The following is a 21,863-nucleotide window of genomic DNA, read 5'->3' on the forward strand; positions in this document are numbered from 1 at the left end:
ATGGCTTTTAATTATATTACTAAAACCTAGCTTGCACAAATTTCCTCATGTAAACAAGGCCTGGAACAAGGAATGACAGCCCTGGCCTGACTTGTGATGGCGCAGTGGATAAAGCGTCGACCTGGAAATGCTGAGGTCACCGGTTCGAAACCCTGGGCTTGCCTGGTCAAGGCACATATGGGAGTTAATGCTTCCTGCTCCTCCCTCCTTCTCTCTCTCTCTCTCTCCCCCTCTTTCCCTTTCTCTCTCTCTCTCTCCTCTCTGAAAATTGAATAAAATATTTTTTTTAAAAAAGAAAGGTTTGAAAGGAATGACTGCCTTAACTTATTCCTTTTATCTAACCAATATAATTAAAGCCCCTGCTGCATCATGTACTCAAACAGGAGTTTGTAATCTGATAGCAATCTCAGAGAGCTGAGTTTTGTCAAATTAAAATGCATATATTCAGTGGTCTAACAAGTCTTCGTGGGTATATACCCGAGAAATTCTCACATAGAGGCCCTGGCCGGTTGGCTCAGTGGTAGAGCGTCGGCCTGGCGTGCAGAAGTCCTGGATTCGATTCCCAGATTCGATTCCCGGCCAGGGCACACAGGAGAAGCGCCCATCTGCTTCTCCACCCCTCCCCCTCTCCTTCCTCTCTGTCTCTCTCTTCCTCTCCCGCAGCGAGGCTCCATTGGAGCAAAGATGGCCCGGGCGCTGGGGATGGCTCCTTGGCCTCTGCCCCAGGCGCTAGAGTGGCTCTGGTCGCAACAGAGCGACGCCCTGGAGGGGCAGAGCATCGCCCCCTGGTGGGCGTGCCAGGTGGATCCCGGTCAGGCGCATGCGGGAGTCTGTCTGACTGTCTCTCCCCATTTCCAGCTTCAGAAAAATACAAAAAAAAAAATAAAATTCTCACATAGAACTGACGGTGACAAGAATGTTTACTGAAGCATCACTGATGACTGCAGAGCTAACGGCCATCTAGATACTCTGTACAATATGACAGCATGTAGTCGAGTCAGAATAAACTAGATTTATATACAAAAGCATGGCTACTTCTCAAAAACAATGTTGAATAAAAAAAGAAAAGCAGATTAACACAAAACTCCAGCACACACACTCTGCCCCTTCAAGGGTAATGGCATACAGTTACCACCACCTTTAGTGTGCAGAAGTCCAGCCTGCTGTCTCCTGACAGAGGTGTATTCCTGACTCTGGGAAGCCCAGGCCTTTGTTAAACAACCCATCCTCAACTTCGATGAATCAAGCCTGAAAATAAGTATATGCTGATAAAAAGGACTGCGTGGGTTGATGGTCACGATCTACTACAGTGGTCGGCAAACTCATTGGTCAACAGAGACAAATATCAATAGTACAACGATTGAAATTTCTTTTGAGAGCCATTTTTTTTGTTGTTGTATTTTTCTGAAGCTTGAAACGGGGAGAGACAGTCAGACAGACTCCCGCATGCGCCCGATCGGGATCCACCCGGCACGCCCACCAGGGGCGACGCTCTGCCCACCAGGAGGCGATGCTCTGTCCCTCCGGGGCGTCGCTCTGCCACGACCAGAGCCACTCTAGCGCCTGGGGCAGAGGCCAAGGAGCCATCCCCAGCGCCCGGGCCATCTTTGCTCCAATGGAGCCCTGGCTGCGGGAGGGGAAGAGAGAGACAGAGAGGAAGGAGGTGGGGGGGTGGAGAAGCAAATGGGCGCTTCTCCTATGTGCCCTGGCCGGGAATCGAACCCGGGTCCCCCGCACGCCAGGCCGACGCTCTACCGCTGAGCCAACCGGCCAGGGCGAGAGCCAAATTTTTTAAACTTAAACTATATAGGTAGGTACATTCCTTACCGAGGTAGCGCCCACACGTGGTATTTTGTGGAAGAGCCACATTCAAGGGGTCAAAGAGCCACATGTGGCTCACAAGTTTGCCAACCGCTGTACTAAAACTAGGTATTTCCTCTAACATCTTCCAGCCATCCAGCACTCTGTGTGTGTGTGTGTGTGTGTGTGTGTGTGTGTGTGTGTGTGTTATTTTTAGGATTTATATAAATTCCTGACATAATAACTAGTTTACAAATATCATTTATTTCTAACCTAGGCTACCAATAACTATTTTATAACATCAAATTCAATGATTACAACTGCAAGACCCACTGACCAAAATGGTCTTCATGAGAATGTCGCATGCCACACTCTCTATTCCTATCAGCTCAAGTATTCTGTCACAAAGTTTCTTCACCCAAGTTCAAAACAAGCATTAAGCCCAGATGTTTACCCCCTACTGTAAGAATTCAAAGTGAATTTTTTTCAAATGAGTATACACTCTTGCCTACAAAAAAGAGACACAGAAAGAATAGGTGCTATTATCCAAAATACCTCATACATCTCGTCTATCTAGGTGGAATGATGTCAGTTACACACACCGTGGGAAAGCATTTAGGGCCTTAGGATGAACTGAGGACAGAACATGTAACCATTATCTCTCAGTGTAATCCCAATCACATGTCACACCCCAGATGTCTCACTTACCCCCATATGTACCACATTCTTTCAAGGACTGCTTAGAAAGCCCCTCCCCATCCCCTTACCTTCAAGTTTTGACTATGGGCCAAGCTATTAGCCTCTCTGTAACTGTTTTCTAACTATGATATAAAATGAAAATGTTACCAACTACTTTATAGGGTAGTTATGAGGCAGGATAGTAATAAGAAGCTAGGAAATTCCTTGGCAAATGGAATGGGGAAACTGAGACAGACACTAATTCAAACTGGCCTCATCCAGCCTGACTCACCTGCCTCATTCTCCTATGCAGGGTCACTCCCTTAAGCATTAAGCCCTCAGGATAATGAGAATCTGATTAGCATCAAATTATCTTAGGAACAAGGCCTTCAGCCTGCTGACCACAGACACAGAGCTTTAGTCAAACTAGTGATTTGGTCAAACAACTAGCCTTCAGTTGTGTTTCAGCTCTGTGCCCACAGAAGCAGCAAAACCAGACAAAACAACACCATGGGTAGCTAGCTTCAGATGCAATAACCAATGACCTCCTACCTTAGTACAGACCAATCAGTAGAGACTACAACCCTGACCCTATACCACGGATAGTCAACCTTTTTATACCTACCGCCCACTTTTGTATCTCTGTTAGTAGTAAAATTTTCTAACCACCCACTGGTTCCACAGTAATGGTGATTTATAAAGTAGAGAAGTAACTTTACTTTATAAAATTTATAAAGCAGAGTTACAGCAAGTTAAAGCATATAATAATAATTACTTACCAAGTACTTTATGTCGGATTTTCGCTAAGTTTGGCAGAACAAATCTTTATGAAACAACTTACTATAGTTAAATCTATCTTTTTATTTATACTTTGGTTGCTCCGCTACCGCCCACCATGAAAGCTGGAACACCCACTAGTGGGCGGTAGAGACCAGGTCGACGACCACTGCCCTATACGCTCATTTTGATGAATCAGCATATTAAAGGAAACAACCAGAAAGCTAATGAATATTCTATTGAGATTCTCCGGAACCTCCACAAAATACCTGTTTTTAGAAAACAGAGAAAAACTCTTAAGGCAAAAGACCCAGAGCACACTCTCTCTCTAGAGCACACCTGTGCCTTTCTTCGCCAGGCATGTATCTTTGCTTTCTCTCTCTAAGGGCCCTTCTTCTGCCTCTGTAACTTGTTTCCTGAGTCCAAGCAGCCCCACTGGCTCACTCTTCTGTCCCTGTGACTTTCTAAAGTCTAAAAGACTGCTCAAATCTCTTTGAGTATACTTTGTTTCTATACACTAAATAAACTTCCTCTTGCACTAGAGTTCTTGGGCTCTGAATGGTTTCTTTGCTGAACTCAAGAATCTAGGTCAAAGGTAACAACTACAAATAATCAAAATTTAAACTTTTGAAAAGGCATCTGGCAGTGCCTGCTACATAAGCAGATGCCCTATAAATGTTGGTTCTCTTCTCCCCCTTCCCTTCAATCCCAAGAAGGGAAAAAAACCTACTCTCATGAGTTAATAATATTTAAAAATATCACCTGCTCCATGCAAAAGTTAAGAAATAACTGTGACACCACCTACTGAGTTCAGTTATTATGTTCCTGGACAGTCAAGGACAAACTCTCAAATGCTTGAACAAGTACAGCATCATTTGTCAACCTCAGTGGTCCTGCCCTTTACGCAGGAGTCTAGTTTACTTATTCAACCACTAAATTTTTGGCTGCGATCATTTCTGAGAGACTAATTAGAAGAGGGAACTGGTGTCTGGGAACAGAAAAACATGGTGAGAAAGACTGCAGAAAGGAAGCAAGTTGTCCCCACTCTACTCCCTCCTGCATTGGAGCCTAGAGAAAGAAAGGAAGCGGGGTGACACCAGACCCCTCTGTCCTGACCTGCGTGGCTGGGATTGAGTTCCATGGGGACCAGGCTGGGTCTCATTCATCCTGTGTCTGGCACATGGGGGCTACCCAATAAATATTAAATTCTTTTTTAAAAAAGCTAAGAGGCCCTGGCCAGTTCCTAGTGGTAGAGTGTCAGCCTGGCGTGTGGATGTCCCAGGTTCAATTTCCGGTCAGGGCACACAGGAGAAGTGACCATCTGCTTCTCCATCCCTCTCTCTATACTTTCTCTCTCTGTGTGTCTCTCTCTGTCTCTTCCCTTCCTATAACCATGGCTCGACTGGTTTGAGTGCATTGGCCCTGGGCTCTGAAAATAGCTTGGTTGAGAGCACAGCCCCAGATGGGGTGCATGAGGGAGTCTGCCTCTCTCTATATCTCCCCTCCTCCCACTTGGAAAAGAAGGAAAAAAAAGCTAAGAAATAAGAGAAGGAAACAAAAACCATAAGAAACAAATGAGACAGCTATCATTTAAAAAAAAAAAAAAGGCCCTGGCCGGTTGGCTCAGTGGTAGAGCGTCGGCCTGGCGTGCAGAAGTCCCGGGTTCGATTCCCGGCCAGGGCACACAGCACACAGGAGAGGTGCCCATCTGCTTCTCCACCCCTCCCCCTCTCCTTCCTCTCTGTCTCTCTCTTCCCCTCCCGCAGCGAGGCTCCATTGGAGCAAAGATGGCCCAGGCGCTGGGGATGGCTCCTTGGCCTCTGCCCCAGGCGCTAGAGTGGCTCTGGTCGCAGCAGAGTGATGCCCCGGAGGGGCAGAGCATCGCCCCCTGGTGGGCAGAGCGTCGCCCCCTGGTGGGCGTGCCAGGTGGATCCCGGTCGGGCGCATGCGGGAGTCTGTCTGACTGTCTATCCCCGTTTCCAGCTTCAGAAAAATACAAAAAAAAAAAAAAAAAAGATTCTCTCCTCTGTCTGACCAGTTCACAAAGCAGCCCCTGGAGGTTCAAAAGCAGCACTCCCCAAAGCCTATCAGAGCAGAGTGCAATCCAAGGAAACCTGGGAAGAAGCAGCCAAACTTGAGAAAGTGGAAACAGACTATCACTATTTAACCTTTCCGAAGTTAAGAATCTTCATTTGCGAAATAAAAGGGGTCTCCTCAGTGATTTTCAAAATCCCCAGTTCCAAGTTTATCTGTTGGGTTTCCAAGTAAAACTAATAAACAAATACGGTTTCACAGCTAATTATATTTTAAAAATTAAAAGATTAGGAAAGTTTCTAAAGTATTTTCTAACTCAACATTCCATCATTTCCATTCATTCTTCTAAGGACATTATAATATTAACACAAAACTCCAGGCAAGTCAGGCTAATCAACATACACGAAGCAACACAATTCAACAGTGAAGGTTTATATATAGTTCCAGATGAAGCAAGGTTGAAATGGAAAGTACAAACAGAGAATGAAATTTACTCCATGATAGTTCTAAACTAAATAAAGTATAGCATAGTAGACTTTACTATGATGATGATGCTTATTGCTGATTCTGTGAATGCTAGACTATATTATTATGGCATGGATTCAGGATTTTCTCTGCAGAAATGATCAGAGTACATTCCTATCTTAGCCAAATTCTAACTACATATAAAGCTAAAGAGTATACTAAGATATCCAGTTTCTAAAGAGCAGTCTTTTAACTTAAAAGTGTCTTCAGCCTGACTAGGCGGTGGCGTAGTGGGTAGAGCGTAGGACTGAGATGTGGAAGACCCAGGTTCGAGACCCTGAGGTCACCAGCTTGAGCGTGGCTTCATCTGGTTTGAGCAACACAAACCAGCTTGAGCCCAAGGTCACTGGCTTAAGCAAGGGGTCACTTGGTCTGCTGTAGCCCCTGGTCAAGGTACATATGAGAAAGCAATCAATGAATAACTAAGGTGCTGCAACAAAGAACTGATGCTTCTCATCTCTCTCCCTTCCTGTCTGTCTGTCCCTCTCTCTCTGTTACAAAAAAAAAAAAAAAAAGTCTTCAACACTAGAGTTAGATGTAACCAGTGAAAACCAATCACAAAGCCAAAATTTTGCTATACACTTTTCAGCATCTTTACAGTTCTCAAACATATACATCCCTGGAATATTTTGTTGAAGACCAATAAACTCTATCATGTCCAATAATAGTCAACCAAGCATCCCAAGATTTAAATTGATACTAGGGCAAATCAGTATTTCCATTTCAACACCTGAGAAATATGATCCTATTAAAATTAACAATGCTTTATAAAATCAGTAATTCTTCTTTTTTAAGAGACAGGAAAGGAGAGAGATGAGAAGCATCAACGTGCAGCTGCATCACTTTAGTTTCTCACTGAATGCTTCTTATACATGCCATGATCGGGCAGCTCAAGCCAGCAACCTTGGGCTTCAAGCCAGCTACTTTTGAGCTCAAGCTAGTGACCATGGGGTCAGGTTGATGATCACACATTCAAGCCAGCAACCCCATGCTCAAGCTGGCAACCTTGGGGATTCAAACCTGGGACATCAGCATCTTAGGTCAACAGTCAATCCACTGTGCAACCACCCATCAGGCTGAAATCAATATTCCTTTGCTCAGAAAAAATGGCATTGTGTTCAGTTAAGAATTTCTGCTCTAAGGCTTTCATAGGCATTAAGATTCACTTGTCTTTTATGAGTACATCACACACACAGAGAGAAGGAAGAAGACATTTACTTCTGACTGTACTGTCTCCATTTTTGTAACTTACACAAAAGGTTATTTTTATATTCAGTACCTATTACTACAGAACTCATCATGAAGAAGCAATTGGATATTCATGACTCTGATGAAAACAGCCAAAAGGTGAATAAATTTTTAAATTAAAAATAATAATAATTTATTAAGCTAATGAGAAAATAAAGACTACAGAAAGCAAAAAACAAAATGATGGCAGAGCCCTGGAAGATAAGGAAGTACCCAAAAGATTTCCATTAAGGGTATTTGCCAACCCTAGTGACCTTTAGCCTTTCTTTTGACAGAAGAATGGAATGGAATATGGAAAACCAGCACTAAAACTTAGGGCCCACCCCAGATAGGGAGGTCAACAGAAGACCTAGCATGACACTGTGATCCCAAAAGGGGCATGTCCTCAATGTAATTTGAGAGGACAAGAAATAATTCTGTACCACAGAAAGAGACACAGGGAAAATTGCCTGACTTTCCTTGGCACTGGATGAGTAGGGGGTGATAAATATCTTCCAAACTTCCAAAACCACAAATTGGCCCTCATGAAAGTTTGTGACTCAAATTCACACAAGCTGTACAATCTTTAAAGAAACAAACGTCAAGCACAAGATGTAATTCAAAGCGAATCTGTGTGATAGTGCCTTCTACTCCTCAAATAGCAGACTTACAATTCACTCAGGAAGACAAATTTAACCCATCCCACAAAGCTCCCACAAGCAGAATTCAAAGAGGTCAGGACTCGCAGTCAAAAAGCACATACAAACATAAAAACAGGAAAACAAAGTACCCCACATAAAAGCTAGCAGAAACACAGCCAAATTAAACTCAAAGACATTAAGTATTAGAACTATTTCAAACATGATATAAGACAAATGCTTAACATGTGCCAAGAAACAACAAAGATTCGATTATAAGAACAAGGATATAAAGTCCAAGCAGATTTTTCAAAAAACCAAACAAAACTCCTAAATATAAAAGTTACAATAATTGAAAGTAAAAATATCGCTGGCAACTATGGAGACAGTAAAAAAATAAGATAAAATCCCTGGTTGCCAGGGGTCAGGGAGATGGAGGGATAAATATGCAGAGCGCAGAGGATTTTAGGCCAGTGAACATCTGTATGATGTAATAATGATAGATACATGTTTTTATACATTTTTCCAAACCCATAGAATGCACAAGACCAAAAATGAACTGTATTGAAAACTATGAACTTCTGGTGATTTTGATGTATCAATATAGGTTAATCAATTTTAACATATGCAGCACCACTCTGATGAGGGACGTTGATAATGAGGGAAGCTATGCATGTGTGCAGGCAGGGACATATGAGAAATCTCTGTACCTTCCCTCAATTTTCCTATAAACCTAAAACCGCTCTTTAGAAGACTCAATAAAATAAGTAAATAAAATCAAGGAGGAAAAGAAAAAGAGAAACAAAATGTCTGTGCTGAAGAAACAAAATTAAGATTTGGTAATATTTTTAATCAATATTCCTGTCAGTATGCTACTTATTAAAACTAAATTTTTATTAAAATTAGGAAATGTGTAGGCTTTTTATTTTCTTTAGATATAATTCACATATAACATTATAATTAGTTTCAGGTGTACAGTATAACATAGTGATTTGATTAAACTATACTGTAAAATAATCACCACAATAAATCTGGTTAACATTACCACATATAAATACATTCTTTTTTTCCCTGATAACTTTCAGGATCTTCTCTCTTAGCAACATTCAAACATACAACACAGTACAATTAACTACAGTCAGCATGCTGTACAGTACAAACCCAGGACTTAACTACTTTTATAACGAAGTTGCACCTCTGGCCACCAGTAAATGCTGTGTTATGGCTGTAGAGAGACCATGGTATAGCACAAGTGGCACTGAATTAGCAAAGCTATAGACCTGAGTTTGGTCCTGGGTACGCCACTAACTCTGTAAAACTGGAGACAGGACTTCGGTTACGGCATATATAAAGATATGGGTAGCTATAGTATCTCCTATGCCCATCTTTCTAACAACATGTGAATCTTTTGGCTCTTCCAATCTCATTAAACATTAAGGATAAAATGTTGGATAGTCTATGAAAGGTCAAACATTAACAAAATTCTGAATACACGTTAGGGCCTAGTATCAAATCCTCAGAAACCTACCTATAATGAATTCTTAGAATGCTAAGGAATGATTCATTTTTATGCCCCCCAAAATTAATCATGCAAGTAAAAAAAGAATAAGTTGACATTAAAAGGACACCTTTGATTTATTATTTTGATGATATCATCTGCAAATAGATAAAAAGAAAATAAGCTGGGAGATGGCTGCTTCCCATTAAATAATTTTTACATAGTCAACCATGGAAATCCTGTATCTGACTGCGACCATGCTGCCATTATGAGAAAGATGCAAATTACACAAAAGCAAACTGATAACCCGGAAGTTAAGGAAATCTCCACAATCTCAAGTTAAAATATGGTACAAAAATAGCATTCATGAAGACACATCATTTTGAAAAGCTAATTATATATGTTCAGTATATACTGTTTAAGAAAATAGAGAACTTACTATAGCTTATCAAGAAACAAAAAATGATTAAAATGTAAAAGTATGAACATCTACTATTTAGAAAATGTACTTATCAAAAATACTTCCTAGTCCTGCGTCGGCCTGGTGTGTGGAAGTCCTAGGTTTGATACCAGGCCAGGGCACACAGGAGAAGTGCCCAACTGCTTCTCCACCCTTCCCCTTCTCCTTCTCCTTTCTTTCTCTCTCTCTCTTCCCGTCCTGCAGCCAAGGCTCCACTGGAGCAAAGTTGGCCCAGGTGCTGAGGATGGCTCCATGGCCTCCGCCTCAGGCGCTAGAATGGCTCCGGATGCAATGGAGCAACAGCTCAGACGGGCTGAGTATCGCCCCCTAGTGGGTTTGCTGGGTGGATCCCGGTTGGGCACATGTGGAAGTCTGTCTGTCTCCCCGCTTCTCACTTCAGAAAAATAGAAAGAAAAAAAAACTTCCTTTTTTATACTAGTTATGACACACCATTAGTTTCTAGGCAACTTTCATTTTATTTACTACAAATGAGAGAAAATACAACACATATTTCCCACTTTCGTTTTTTAAATCCTATCTCAGATTCCAGTATGTATCATTCCAAGATTAATACTGAAGAGAGTCGTATCAGGACAGCGCCTAAAGGAGAACTACCACAGCAGCTAGGAAAGGCTTCCCAAAGCTAAGAGAAGCAAGTGGCCTCGGTAAACTAGGGAAAGTTCTGGAGGCACAGAAAGAGTCCATGCGAGAATGCAAACACGACAAAGAGGAATAAATGAAGCCAGGGTACAGAAGACATGAGAAACAAGTTTTTATCTCTTATACAAGAAAACAAAGAAACTCAAGGTTGAGAGCCCATACTTGATCTTCTGGAAGTCTCTGTGTCCCTGAAACTGTATCAAAGACAACAAAAATTTTTATAAAAAAACAATTTTCCATATCCTAAGTTTCAGACATCATAAAATAGTCTCAAAGCAGTAGTCCTTCAAGAAAAGGTAAAATTCAGTAAGCATCTCAATGTCTAACACTGTGTTGAGAAGTTGGAGAATGTGATTTTCAAACTGTAGCACACAACTATCATTTTCTTTTTGAGTAAAACAGAATAAATCACAATACATCTCCCTACTAAGAGTACACAATGGTCAGTTAAACTTTTGTTCCAGGATTTAAGTATGTACAATTATGTCTAACTGTAAAGAAATGCCTCTAGTCTCACAGTGGGTGAAATCAATCAAGTTGTGATATACAGTGCTGTAAAAGATAAAAAAAAACACTAAGAAAAAAAACTTTAAAGTCACAATCTAATCAGGGAGTGTACTGAATAAAAATTAACTTTTCATGATGACGTACAGGTAGAAAAATTTTAAAGTTATAGAAGAGAGAATAAGTACCAAACTATGCTACAGCCCAGCATGGACTATAGGATGTCAGAACAGGAATCACACTGAGAACCAGAGCTTGGAGAAGGGTTTCATAAACAGACAGAACTAAAGAATGAAGCCTCATAAGTGTTTACATTACAGCTTTTTATGCTGGCAAAGTCAGAGCCCTGAAAAACATGAGTAAACGCAAACATTCCAGCCGCTGGCTGTGCAACAGACTGAGCGAAGGCCTGCAGGTCAGGAGGCATACACTACTGGCCCAGTTCTACCTGATTTGATGGCTTTGGAGAGAGACGATAGAGAAATTTGTTGTTTTGATTCTTATATGTGCTCTGAGTGGGTGTCGGACCCGCAACCTCGGGATATCCAAATGACGCTCTAACCACCTGAGCTACCTGGCCAGGGCCACTGATCTGGTTCTAACAGGACCACCTTCCACAAATCACTCTGCCTCGCTTTTCTCATCAGCAAGATGCCAGCTTTATGGTATCTACTGCAAATCTAAAATGCTATAATTCTAAAATAGCAGCAATATAGAATCACCAAGTGTGGTTTTAAGACAAGATGTTTCATCCCTTTCAGTTCCAATTTCCTAATCTGCAAAACAGGGCAAACAACACCTTCATCATGGCCTGTTTCTGAAAACTATATAGAAGATGTTTAGAACCATGTTGGCACAGTAAGCTTCAAATATTTCCTTTGCCTCTTCTCACTCCTACTTTCAGATGAACTCTGAAAAGACTGGTATTCCCAAAGTCACTGAGAAAGCCTATGGGGGTTCCACCCTGATGTGCAGTCATTCTAAGAATCTTGGTCTAGACCCTATAAAATGGCCTCCTCTAGTTTTAACTCTACCATCCAAGTTAAAATGTGCTGCACAGATTGTACAAAGACCCTTAGATGCACTCAGGCTCAGCATGGACACTGCACCATCACAGCACATCTCAGAGGGCTGCAGACACTGTCTGAGAACTGGGCCAGCACAAAGCAGTCTACAGACAGAACAGGGAGGTACAGTCTCCAACATGAATGGCAGCGAGTCCAAATGTCCTGCCCTCCTGCTCCTATAAAGAAAACCACTGCACAGATACAAGTATTACCAAATTAAAGTGAAATCAAAGTCATGTAAATTATTGACGGATTTAATTACCCTCTTATTATTACAACAGAATCCATACTTCAGATTCCAGAAGCTAAGTAAAGTTATTATCAAACTCAATATGGTAAAAGGTAAAGTTATCATCAAACTCAAATAGTTTTGTCAAATATAGAAAGAAACTGGTTGCAGTTGGCAGCATGAGCAGTCATATTCAAACATAAGCAAGGGTGGAATGACGTGTCACAGTAAATGGAACAGTAGGAAGTTCCAGGGGCCAGACATTCCACCAAAACCATTAAGCTGAAAAGTCCATCAAATCACCTACCTCAGAACACTTCCAACAAGCAGGAGAATGGCCGGTGAAGGGAGAGGCTGCTGAATCTGAGAGAGTGGAGTGTGCAAACCAGACACCACTCCTCCTCACAGCCCCACAGCAGAGGTGGGCATGGGGACCTTGACATCCAAACTTTGAGGAACAGCAAAGATTGCATTTGTTCCCACCCTCTTGAACTACAGCAACCGTCCTTTTTAAGTGTGTATGTGGGGGGGTTCCAGTTAAGTAAATCTCTGTCATGTCACAAGCTGACCAGAGATAACAGAACAGAAACTTCAACGACCGCACCCAACAAAGAATATAGATTTTGCAAAATTAGTTTGGAAAAGTCACTATACAGATTACTACAACACTCAAAAGCAATCACTGAGACAGAGAGTCTGATTCCCAGAGTTTCACATTATTAATAGTCTCGCTCTCAACAAAAGAATTAACAAAAATTATAAAGTAACAGGAAAATATAGCACTTTTGGAAGAAAATAATTTAACAACAGTACAATCTCTGAGAAATTCCAGGCATTGAAAGTACTAGTCAGAGGTTTTAAATCAATTGTCTTTCATATGCTCCAATAATTAAAAGAAACAACAAAGAACTAAAGAAAATCAGGAGACTGCTGCATAAATAATAGGGAATGTCAATAAAGAGATAATAATAATAATTCTAGAATTTCTCTTTGCTTTCTTTTTAAAGCACAATAAATAGCTGAAATAAGAAATTTACTAAAGCAGTTCAGAAGATTTGAGCAGGCAGAAGAATCAATGAACTCAAAAACAAGGCATTTGAAGTTATACAGTATGAGAAGCACAATGGAAAAATAATTTAGAAAAATGAACAAACGCTGAGGGACCCAAGGGACACCATCAAACATATCAACATATGCATCATGAAAATACCAGAAGAAGCGGGAAAGGAACAAGCAGGCTAAATAGGAAACAAAAAAATAAAACCTGAAGAAATAACGGCCCAAAACTTCCCAAATGTGATGAAAGACATGAATTTATACATCCAAGAAGTTCAACAAAGTTGAAGCAGGAAAACCTCAACAAGATCCACAAATTGTCAGACAAAAACTAAATTGAAATCTTGAAAGAAGCAACTCATGAATAAAAGGGATCTGCAGCAAAATTAAAAGCTGATTTTTCATCAGAAACCACAGATGTCAGAAGGCAGAAGACAATTTAAGTGCTAAGAAAGAAAATCTGTCAACCAACACTATAAATGGCAAAACTATGCTTTAGCAGTAAAAGAGAAATTAGATATTCCAAGATAAACCTAAGGGGATTCATTACCAGTAGACCTGTCCTCCAAGAAATACTAAAGGGAGTCTTTCCAGCTAAAATGAAAAGACACTAGGCAATAACTCAAAACCATGTAAAGAAATAAAGAACACAGGTAAATATAACAGCCAGCATTATTATACTTTTGAGAGGCTTTGCAGTTTTGAGGAATAATTGACATACATCACTGTATAAGTTTAAGGTATACAGCACGATGGTTTGATTTACAGATATTGTGAAGTGATTACCACAGTAGCTTCAGCTAACATCCATCTTCTCATACAGATACAATAAAAAGAAAAAAATTTTGCCCTGGCCGGTTGGCTCAGCGGTAGAGCGTCGGCCTGGAGTGCGGGGGACCCGGGTTCGATTCCCGGCCAGGGCACATAGGAGAAGCGCCCATTTGCTTCTCCACCCTCCCCTTCCTCTCTGTCTCTCTCTTCCCCTCCCGCAGCCAAGGCTCCATTGGAGCAAAGGATGGCCCGGGCGCTGGGGATGGCTCCTTGGCCTCTGCCCCAGGCGCTAGAGTGGCTCTGGTCGCGGCAGAGCGACGCCCCAAAAGGGGCAGAGCGTCGCCCCTGGTGGGCGTGCCAGGTGGATCCTGGTCGGGCGCATGCGGGAGTCTGTCTGACTGTCTCTCCCCGTTTCAAGCTTCAGAAAAATACAAAAAAAAAAAAAAATTTCTTTGTGACGAGAACTCTTAGGACTTGAACAACTTTCTTATTTATTGTACTGCAATGTTTACTATTGCCATCATATTGTACATTACATCCCTAGTATGAATTTATCTTATAACTGTACTTTTGTTTATTAATTCCCCTTTTTTCATATATGGCAAAAGGAAAACACATTAAATAACAATTATAAATCTGTGTTAATGAATGCACAATGTAGATATGTAATCTGTGAAAACAATATAAAAAGGTGGAAAGACAGAGATATATAGAAGGTAGAGTGTTTGTGTAAATATTAGAACTGAGTTGGTATTATTATAAATAGGTTGTGCCTGACCAGTGTGTGGCACAGTGGACAGAACATCAACTGGGATGCTAAGGACCCAGGTTTGAAACCCCAAGGTCGCCGGCTTGAGCACAGGCTTACCAGTTTGAGTGCAGGGTTACCAGCTTGACCATAGGATCATAGACAGGACCTCATGGTCGCTGGCTTAAGACCAAAGGTTGCTGGCTTGAGCTCAAGTTCACTGGTTTGAGTAAGGGGTCACTGACTCATCTGGAACCCCCCAGTCAAGGTACATATGAGAAGCAATCAATGAGCAACTAAAGTGACACAACTACAAATTGATGCTTCTCATCTCTCTCCCTCTTTCTCAAAAAAAAAAATTGTTATAAATTAAGAAACTAATTGTAAGCCCCAAGAAAATCACTAAGAAAACTAAAAACATACAGAAAAGGAAAGAAGAGAACCAGAATGGTACATTACAAAAAACCAAGTAAATACAAAAAAGGCACTAATGGAGGAATTAAGGAACAAAAAACCTAAGACACACAGAAAACAAATAGCTAGATGCAGAAATAACTCTTTCCTTCGTAATGAAATGATTCAGCCTGACTGGTGGTAGCACAGTGAATAGTGTATCAGAATGATGTTCTAGGCAACTGAGCTACCTAGCCAAGACCAAGCAATACTAAACATTTAAAGAAGAATTAACATCAATCTTTCTCAAAGTCTTTCAAAAAAAAAAAACAAACTGGAGGAGGGAACAAGTCTTCTCCCATTTTATGAGGCCCCCACTACCCTGACACTGAAGGCAGACTAAGACATTTCTATAAGAAAACTATAGACCAACATTCCTTATGACTATAAATCCAAAAATTCTCAACAAAATACTAGCAAACCAAATTCAGAAACATATTAAAAGTATTACTGACAAAGACCAAATGGGATTAATATCCAGAATATATTAAAAGAAAAAAACCAAACTCCTACAACTCAAGAACAAAAAGAAACAAAAAGATAATCCAATTTAAAAAATGGGGAAATGACTTTAAATAGATATTGCTCCAAAGAAGGTACATAAATATCAAATTATTAAACCAAAAGATACTCAATATCATTACTCATTAGAGAAGAGTAGATCAGTATCACAAGGTACTCTTCACACCCATCTGGAAAGGCAATATCAAAAAGAGATGGCTGACCAGGCAGTGGTGCAGTGGATAGAGCGTCGAACTGGGACGCGGAGGACCCAGATTCGAAACCCTGAAGTCTCCAGCTTGAGACTTTCGGTTTGAGCAAGGCTCACCGCTTGAAGCCCAAGGTTGCTGGCTTGAGCAAGGGGTTACTCAGTCTGCTGTAGTTCCCCGGTCAAGGCACATATGAGAAAGCAATCAATGAACAACTAAGGTGCCACAATGAAGAATTGATGCTTCTCATCTCTGTCCTAGCTGTCCCTCTCTATCTGTCTCTGTCACAAAAGAGAGAGAGAGAGAAATGAGAGATGAGAGATAAAAGAATAACAAGTGTTCACAAGGAAGTGAAGAAATTTGATCCTCAAATTGTTTAGATCCTGGCCAGTTGGCTCAGTGGTAGAGCGTTGGCCTGGCATGCAGGATTCCCGGGTTCGATTCCCGGTCAGGGCACACAGGAGAAGCGCCCATCTGCTTCTCCACCCCTCCCCCTCTCCTTCCTCTCTGTCTCTCTCTTCCCCTCCTGCAGCCAAGGCTCCATTGGAGCAAAGTTTGCCCGGGCGCTGAGGATGGCTCCGTGGCCTCTGCCTCAGGCACTAGAATGGCTCTGATTGGGGCAGAGCGATGCCCCAAGATGGGCAGAGCATCGCCCCTGGTGGGCATGCCAGGTGGATCCCGTCGGGCGCATGCGGGAGTCTGTCTGACTGCCTCCCCATTTCCAGCTTCGGAAAAATACAAAAAAAAAAAAAAAGTTTAATATGGAGTTACTATATGGCTTCACAATTTTACTCCTATGAATGTATCCAAAAGGTTTATTTTTCTTTACTTATTTATTTATTTATATGAGAGACAAACAGACAGAGACAGACAGGAAGGGAGAAAGATGAGAAGCACTAACGCGTAGTTGCAGCATTTTAGTTGTTCACTGATTACTTTCTCATATATGCCTTGACTAGGAGGTTCTAGCCAAGCCAGAGACCCCTTGCTCGAGCTAGTTAGCTTGGACTTCAAGCCAGTGACCTTTGGGCTCAAGCCAAAGACCAAGATCCCACACTCAAGCATGCAACTTCATGCTCAAGCTGGTGAGCCTGGGCTCAAGCCAACGACCTTGGGGGATTGAACCTGGGTCTTCAGTGTCCCAGGTCAATGCTCTACCCACTGTGCCACCACCTGGTCAAGCTGTATCCAAAAGATTTAACAACAGGAAGTCAAACAGATACTTTTGTGTGTCAATATTCATAGCAGTATTATTTATAATATCCAAAAAGTGGAAACAAATCTAAATTTCTATCAGGAGATAAATAAACAAAATGTGGAATAATATAAATTATTTTTCAGCCATAAAAAGTACTTATTCATGCTACAACATGGATGAAACTTGAAAAAAGTATATAAAGTAAATAAGCCAGACACAAAAGAACAAATATTGTACAATTAGACTTATATGATACATTTATAATAGGAAAATTCATATTAGGAAGCCAATCAGAGGGTAGCAAAGTTTAGACAGAAGGAGGAATGGGGAGTTACTACAGAATAGTAATACTACAGCTTGTTTGGGGTGATGAAAAAGTTTTGGAATGATGGCTGCACAACATGGTGAATGTAATTAACACCACTAACATGTACACTTAAAATTAGTTTAAATGGCAAATTTTACATTATATATATTTTACCACAATTTTAAAGCCATGTGATCAAGGGTCAAAGGTTCTTACACTGGGCTCCCAAGACAAGAGCTAAATATAGTTACTGCTTACTTCCCTAGGGTCATTTTCCTGGAGAGCAAGTCACTTTCTGCAATCCAAAATTTCTGGGTGAAAAACATTAACTGCAGAGTTCAGTTAAGGCCAGGTGTTGCTTATTCAGTGTTGCAAGCCCAAAAAGATTTGAAGTAAACAACATTTAAATTCCACTGCTTTGATTCAGCAAGCCACAACAGTGCAAAACAAGGACAGCAGAAAAACTTTGGAAGGCATCTATGTCTCCAAGAAAAGAGAGGATCAGTTCATCAGGGAGAAGAGGAAGTGTTGTCTAGCTAAAGAAATCACAGGAGGTAGAATGATACCCAGTGTTTTTGTGGCACTTCTTAAAAATTGCAATAAAATTCATCTTTTAAAATAAACCACAGATTTCTATGTTTAAAACATAATTAGCCTGACCTGGGGTGGCGCAGTGGATCAAGTGCCGACCTGGAACGCTGAGGTCGCCGGTTCGAAACCCTGCACACATTGTCTGGTCAAGGCACATACGGGAGTTGATGCTTCCTGCTCCTCCCCCCTCCCCTCCCTCTCTCTCTCTCTCTCTCTCTCTCTCTCTCTCTCTCTCCTATCTAAAATGAATAAATAAAAAAAACAATTAGCACACAAATGTCAGAAAGCTGTAAGAAATCAACGTCGGAACTTGTGTTTGAGTTATGTTATAAAGGAGAGGGATGCGAACTGATGATAAAAGAAAGACACTTCAGATGGCAAAGGACAAGAGGAGGCAAAGCAGAGGCAGGGCCATTACAGAAGTAGTGGGTTGAGCAGTGAGCTAAAATCAGAAGAACATCAATTGAGTCCAAGCTGTCACCACTTTATAAGCCAATAACCTTAGGCAAGTCACTTTATCAGTCTGTTGTTTCCTCACCTTGATACAGAAAAACATCTAATCTGCCCACCTCACAGGGTTATTGTGAAAATCAAATAATAGACATGAAACTTCTCTAGCGCAGTAAAGCACTATGTAAAGTATTATTAGAAGCATCAGCCATTTCAATTTTTCTAAGTGATCATTTTACCAAACCAAGTGATACATGGAAAATTCTAGTAGAAGATAATATTTTCTTTAGCTGCACCTTGTTTTTTTGTTGTTTTGTTTTGCTTTTTTGTGACAGAGACAGAGAGGGAACAGACAGAATGGAAGGGAGAGAGATGAGAAGCATCAATTCTTTGTTGTGGCACCTTAGTCGTTCAGTGATTGCTTTCTCATATGTGCCTTGACCAGGGGGGGCTACAGCAGACCGAGTGACCCCTTGCTCAAGCCAGTGACCTTGGGCTCAAGCTGGTGAGCCTTGCTCAAACTACATAAGCCCGCACTCAACCTGGCAACCTCGAGGTTTTGAACATGGGTCCTCCGCGTCCCAGTCCAGTGCTCGATCCACTGCGTCACCGCCTGGTCAGGCAGCTGCATCTTGTTTTGAAAGCTACCGTGTACGTAGAAGGAACAAATACCAATCTTTATTTGATTCAAAAGCCCAGATTACCTCCCTATGGACATCTGTTGTAAATACTAGAACAAGCATCAAATCCCTTTTATATACCTCTGCATAAAACTTTTTTTTTTTTTTGACAGAGAGAGGGGACAGACAGGGACAGACACAGGAAGGGAGAGAGATGAGAAGCAGCAATTCTTCTTTGTGGCACCTCAGTTGTTCATTGATTACTTTCTCCTATATGCTTTCACCGGGGGGCTACAGGAGACCAAGTGACCGCTTGCTCAAGCCAGCGACCTTGGGCTCAAGCTGGTAAGCCTTGCTCAAACCAGATGAGCCTTTGCTCAAGCTGGCAACCTCGAGGTTTCAAACCTGGGTCCTCCACGTCCCAGTCTGATGCTCTATTCACTGTGCCACCACCTGGTGAGGCATACCTCTGTATAAAACTTTATCTAATGAATACTGTATGCTCACAACCTAAAAATAATGCAAACCGTAGAGAGGGTATCAAATAAAAACATAAAAGTATTATTTACCACTCCCTCCCTTCTGGTGCCTTTCCCCAGAGCCACCACTGTTAACAGTTTGGCTTTGTGGAGATTATTATCACAACTTTAAATAAGATATGCTTCAGTCAACAGCTTTTAAATCTGGGCTATGCAGGATTAAAAACTGGTATACAACTATCTCCCAACTCTCCTACCCCACCTCCTACCTATTACTATGTATTATTGGACATAATACTGTTTGAGGGCTTCTAGTCATTCTATATTTAAATCTCTAGCTAGGTTTACCAATTTCATGGAGTATTTAAGAAATGTCTGCTATGAAACAAACAGAAATTAGTGCCTTGCCTTTCCTTCTATCTCTCCTTTCCTCTACCTCCCAATTATTTCTTTATACAGTCAGAAATTATAACACTTACTTTTGCTTCTACAATTGTAACTGAATCTGCCATGCTTTATTCAAAAAACAAGTGGGAAGAGGTTATACAAACAGCTGCTAGTGTATACAAAGGAGTTTGGTCTACATAGTAAAGAGGGGCAAACAGAGATGCTGGTAACTTTAGAAGAAAATTTAGTTATGTATTGTAAAGCTGGTGACTGAGGCCAGGCAGGTCCACACTGGATTCAGGCAGACGGGAGAGAAACTGCAGAGCCAGAAAGCGTTGGGCCATTCCCGTTTAATAGAATCACACAATGGCAGATGAGCAAACCAGCATGCAAACAAACAGCAAAAAACAGCCCCCTGTAGTGGTGGGCAAGAGATCTACAATCCACCACTCTGAGGGCAAGCACCTTACATAGACGACGATACATCCATGGCAGTGCCACGTGCTCACACACTAATCATGCAAAGTATAAGCGGGCAGGCCTAACTTCCCAACATTCTACCTTAAGGTTGCTCGCCTTATAATCTTGTGACAGGTATCTTCTGTGATAATACCTGTGTGAGCAGTGAGGTACAATACATCACATAAACGGAGCCTATACCAACAGCACAAGTTTCACAATAATTACAAAGGTGTCCTTCACAATGTCTCCCTGAGCCCTTTGCCCAAGGAGTTAACTGGAGGCCCACCTCTAGCCTCCTACCCCACAGTAGGTGGGAGGCCCTGTCTAGTCCAGGACTATGTCCACTGAAACTGCAAAGTGTCCTTGGTGAGTCTCTGCAACTGGATGGGAGCAGCTTCCCAGTGCAGGAGGGCCTCCACAGGTACCACAGCCCCCCCATCAAGGTCTCTTGTAGTACAAGCAGCGTGTCCATCCAGCAAGGGAGCCAGTGCCCTACTCTGGTTGCAGTCCAAGAGTCCATTACACTGCTCAATGATCGGTCCATGACAGACAGCCCAGCTGTCTGTGCAAATCACCACAGTGAAAGTCCATTACAGGCAATTAGCCACACAACTCTTTGATAACGGACCTCAGCACCTTTCCATAGTGTGCTGTCCATTGCCACAGCTCCATTCAAGCCCCTCAACAAGCTCACATGACCTAGCAGGGTCAAATACATTCAAGGCTTGTGCCACCTTGACAGTTCTTGTAGCTGCTGCTGCTACAAAAAAAAAAAAAAAAAAAAAAAAAAAAAAGCACTTAGAACCTTCTAACGCCAACACCTGCTGCACATTAGAAGGGGACCACTGAATTGCCAATTCCACATGGGGCCTCTGTGCCCCCTACCCATTAGGCAGGCCCCTCAGACTTTCCCCTATTCAAACTGGGACAACAGGTCTTGGGGGATCCTCTTCTCCCACAGCTGTCTCCAACAAATAATCTTGCAGCCATGCAACCTGAACGCCAGCCATTTCTTGGCAGCTGCCAGGGCCACCCACTTTCTCGGCTTTTACAGCGGCTGAAATTTCTGTTATGGCTCAAGCTGCCACCAAAGCTCTAATAGGATTTTACTAGATCTGCCATCCAATTTCTCTTTATCTTCCCCGGCTGCAATCAAATCTACCCACGTTTGTATTCAGGTAGCCTTTACAGGTCTGTTTCTCTTATTAGTTTTTTGGGGGGGCAGCATGCGTAGCAGCCTGCACAGCTTTACAGCGCCAGGTTGTCTCCAGTTCTCCCAAATCTGTTGCCATCTGTGTAACCGCGTTGATGGGCTGCCCCAAGTAAGGACTCAAGAGAGCCACTAGTGACCTAAAAAGGGTTGCTGGGGTGCTACAGAGAATAAGGTCCCTCACCCCTGCCATAAACACTTCCTCGTCTGGTCCACGGGACCCAGATGGAAAGCAGCATTCTTCATGCCTAGTTCCCAAAGGACCTTTACTAACTCACTATAGCACTGCCACCAACTCATTGCCCCTGGCAAGTCTCCAGCATT

At 41.9% G+C, this 21,863-nt stretch overlaps 1 protein-coding gene across 4 annotated transcripts in view; it reads right to left on the reverse strand.

Annotated features, from left to right (window-relative positions):
• The window catches only part of USP12 (ubiquitin specific peptidase 12), a 113,203-nt gene that overhangs the window by 49,471 nt on the left and 41,869 nt on the right, over nt 1–21,863 (reverse strand). Inside the window, exon 1 of one of the 4 annotated variants that reach the window (XM_066369242.1) lies at nt 18,001–18,112. The exons of the other annotated variants lie outside the window; for them this stretch is intronic. The gene's annotated coding sequence lies outside the window, so the exon portion shown is untranslated. Of the gene's footprint in view, nt 1–18,000; nt 18,113–21,863 lie in introns of those variants that run through there. 4 annotated transcript variants of the gene reach the window in all.

Source organism: Saccopteryx leptura, chromosome 2, assembly GCF_036850995.1.
Source record: "Saccopteryx leptura isolate mSacLep1 chromosome 2, mSacLep1_pri_phased_curated, whole genome shotgun sequence".
NCBI lineage: Eukaryota > Metazoa > Chordata > Mammalia > Chiroptera > Emballonuridae > Saccopteryx > Saccopteryx leptura.